This window comes from Leptonychotes weddellii, chromosome 5 (genome assembly GCF_054177405.1).
Source record: "Leptonychotes weddellii isolate Sample4059 chromosome 5, ASM5417740v2, whole genome shotgun sequence".
Classification (NCBI taxonomy): domain Eukaryota; kingdom Metazoa; phylum Chordata; class Mammalia; order Carnivora; family Phocidae; genus Leptonychotes; species Leptonychotes weddellii.
Window position 1 is genome coordinate 158,228,982 of NC_138373.1, and position 3,676 is coordinate 158,232,657.

A 3,676-nucleotide genomic window follows, 5' to 3' on the forward strand; every position below is an offset into this window, starting at 1 on the left:
GGAAAGAAGTAAAGAGGGAAGGAAGGAAGGAAGGAGGGAGGGAGGGAAGGAGAGAGGGAAGGAAGGAAGGAAGGGAGGGTGAAGATGCTCTCTCTGACTCCAGACAAGGGTGGTCGGTCCCGGGGAGAGGAGAGCAAGCAACACAAGGCAGACAAGCCTCTCCAAGCAGGTGCACAGTGACGGGGCGTCCCAGGCGTCTGGGCCCATGGGGTACAGAGAAGAGGCAGCTGGGCCCGAGGAGCCGCCTGGGTGCCCTTGCCCTGCACCCCTCCACCGTTCCCCGCCCAAGAGCCACAGCCTGGTGCCTGCTAATGGCCCATGAAGCCAACTAAACAACACGATGTGAAGCTAATGACAAAATCTGGAGGAAAACCCACCTTCCCGGCCTCCCTCAGAGCGGGTGCTATACATGGGAGCAGATGGAAGAATGAAGTGTGTGTGGATTCCAGCCGCCATCTGGCCACCCCCGATGGCCCATCTGACAGCACGTTAGCATTGTTTTCTGGCATCATTAAAGGCGGGTTATTTATGTCCATGCGCCAGGGCCGGGCCTGACACGGGGACCTTCAGAGGGCCCAGTGCGCTCTCTCCGGGGACCGATAATTCACCGCGTCCTCTGGTCTTCCCAGCTTTGTCGTGAGGTCTCTCTGGTCGCCCTCGCTCTCTGTAGGTGACGGATGAATAACGCTCTCCCTTCCTCTTCAGAAGCCAGCTCTGCTGAATCAAGTGGCCGGAGGAAGTAGCCACGTCCATCGCGGCTGAACATGGGGCTGGCGTCCCGGGTGCATTTTGTCGGTATCATTGCTTTTGTTTTTATTGTGGTAAAATATAAAAACTTACCTTTTGACCTTTTTACACGTGCCGTTCTGGGGTACTAAGAACCCTCAGCCTGCTGTGGGACCAGCACCGCGATCTGAGTCCACCACCTTTTCATCTTCCCGCGCTGAGACCCTGTCCCCGTTAGACGCTCGCCCCCACCCCCAGCCTGGTGGACATGATCCGCGCTCAGTCTCCACGGGTCTGACGGCTCGGCCTGCTTCCTGTCAATGGAATCGCCCGGTATTTGTCCCTCTGTACCTGGCTTATTTCACTTGGCACGTGCCCTCACAGAATCCCCTCCTCTCTAAGGCTTGTCTGGATGGACCTCGTTTTGTCTATCCTTTCATCTGTGGGGGGGACGCGCGGGCTCCTTCTACCTCTCGGCTGTTGTGACTCCAGAGCCCCTGGTCTGCCCTGTTCACCACTCGCTCCACACACCTCCGGGGCTCGCTCTCTCCCGTCTCCATCCTGCTCCTCGCAGAGACCAGGCCCGTCCTAACTGCAGAACTTGCTCCCCTCTGCTGGGTCCACACCACTGCCCTGGAGCCTGGCCGGAGAAAGCGAGCTTCCCCAGGTCACCCCAACTTGGCAGCAGAGGTCCACACCTCGCCCCCGGGACTGCTAACGCGAGGCTTGGCGTGGGAATCACATGCGTGTGTCTCCAAATGGTCTGCTTACTTGGAGCAGATGTGATGCCCTCCAGGCTGACTGGGATCTGTCCTCTCTCCAGGTACGTCCGCCCCCGGGGCCCACAGCCCGCGGCATCCAGCACTCCGCGGGTTGTAGTTCATTGACTAATCGGCAGGAGCAGACGGGGCCAGAGAACGGGACCGCCGGAAGCCAGAGACTGATCTGGCCTCCATTAGCACCACCTCCTACTCCCTTCGCCAAGGCCTGTGGAGCCCGTATTCTGGCAGATTCCATATTGCGGGTGCTCCTGGTCTACACAGCTGAGCAGCCAGCTTGCCCTGAAGCACGTGCTGGGGCGCACGGTAGGCATGCCGCCCTTGGAAGGGGAGCAGAGCAGGTGGCCCGGGCAGTGGGGGGCGGGCCGCTGGTGGCCCGGGGAGGTGGTCGTGGGAGGGCCTGGCCAGGCCCGTGCCCCTCCTGCCTCGTGAGCACCAGGGGAGGCCAATGTTGAGCCAGTCCGTGAGCAACCTGGACAGGCCTCGTCCTGCCCAACCGGGCACTGGCAAGGGAAAGGGTCCAGGGCTGGAGACTGGCCCACTCTCTGCCAGGAGTCTGGATCCAGCCCTAATCAGAGATTATTGATGATCCAAGTGGGTTTCCACCACCAATCAGGCAGGACAAAGAGGATTCATGCCCAGCCTGTGGCAGCGAGACAAAATGAGACTGGGCATCTGCCACCTGCAGCCAGTCACCTGAGAGCTGACCCGGAAGGCGGGGCCGCCAGCTCCTTGCCGGCAGCCTTGCAGGGCTGAAGCGGGGCGAGGCCGAGCAGAGGGGCTCCTTGAGGGCCAGCGAGGGGTGTGTCGAAGAGGAGAGTGGGAATGGAGGGCCGTGGTCTGGGGAGGAGTCGCTGGAGGGGTGCAGGCAGCTCAGTGGGGAGCAGGGGCTCGAAACCGTGCACGGCCCGTGTGCCCGGGGGCCCCCAGCTCCCAGTCCACAGATGGTGAGCGGCGGGCGCACAAGCCTCCACCCTGCCCCGCCCACCAGGGCGTGGGGGTCCCCGGCACACAGGCAGGCACCCCATAGGCCCACAGGAGTTGACCCCAAGGGACACCACCTTGCTGCCCTGACATCGTTCCAGGGCATATCGGGGGATCAAAGTGCCAACAGCCTGGACCTCGGGGCAGAAAGCCAGGAGCGGGGCAGGGAGACAGCAGCCCGGGCCGGGTGAGGGTGTTACGGTTAATTTTATGGGTCAGCCTGGCTGGGCCATGGTGCCCAGATGTTTGGTCAAATCTTATTTTGGATGCTCCTATGACGTGTTTTTTTTTTGGATGGAATTAACATTGAAATCAGTGGATTTCCACACAGCAAACTGGCCTTCCTAAGGTGGGTGGGCTCCATCTCATCAGGTGAAGACAGAAGAGAAAGAAAGTGGCCTTCCCAAGAAAGGGGGAACTCTGCCAACAGATGGCCTTCAGACCAGACTGCAACCTCGGCTCTTCCCCGGGTCCCCCTCAACCTGCCGCTCCTGCCCCAACCTGTCCCCCTGCAGACTCCAGAATCTCACAAGCCGATTCCTTCAAATAAATATTTTTCAGAGTGTGTGCATGCATGTGTGTGTAGTACAGTGAGTGTGTATGCGTGAGACTGTGTGTGCATGCACGAGTGTGTGCACGGTGTGGTGTGTGTGTGCATGAGTGTGTGTGTGCGCATGCACGTGTGCGTGAGTGTGAGGCAGTCCTGTTTCTCTGGAGAACCCTAACCACGGCACGGCTACGTTCCCCCCGGTCAGCTGGGCTTCATTCGGGGTCTCACGCAGGAGTGACCCAGGGGACGGGCAGAGGCTGTGGCTGCCGGTGCAGGACCCCCGGGCCTGTCTGTCCCCAGCACCAGGGACGAGGGCGGGTGGCCAGAGGCTGGCCTGGCGCTGGGGGCTGGGGCAGGCCACGTGGGCGGGAGCAGGGACATGCGCACTCCCTGGCGGGTGCTCTGCTCCTCCCAAGTCCTGCCAGATGCTCTGCGGCCTGATGAGCTCCTTAACCTCTCCCTGCTCCTGTTTTTCCCTCTGCCGAGTAAGGCTACCTCCCCGCAAGATTGTCCTGAGGCCCGAAAGCGATAACGTAGCCACACTTAGGAAATTGCGAGTTGCCCCCTCTGAGTGTCAGACATTATTATTTTTGAATCAGCTTAAAGAGATCACTTCAAGAGGGAGTATTGGAAAATT

At 60.4% G+C, this 3,676-nt stretch overlaps 1 long non-coding RNA gene across 1 annotated transcript; it reads left to right on the forward strand.

The window, feature by feature from the left end:
- Window positions 1-893: 893 nt before the first annotated feature.
- Window positions 894-3,018, forward strand: LOC115943304 (uncharacterized). The gene is made up of 3 exons (XR_004077896.2): window positions 894-1,059; window positions 1,550-1,811; window positions 2,862-3,018. It is a non-coding gene; the product is annotated as an uncharacterized LOC115943304 (long non-coding RNA).
- Window positions 3,019-3,676: the final 658 nt, after the last annotated feature.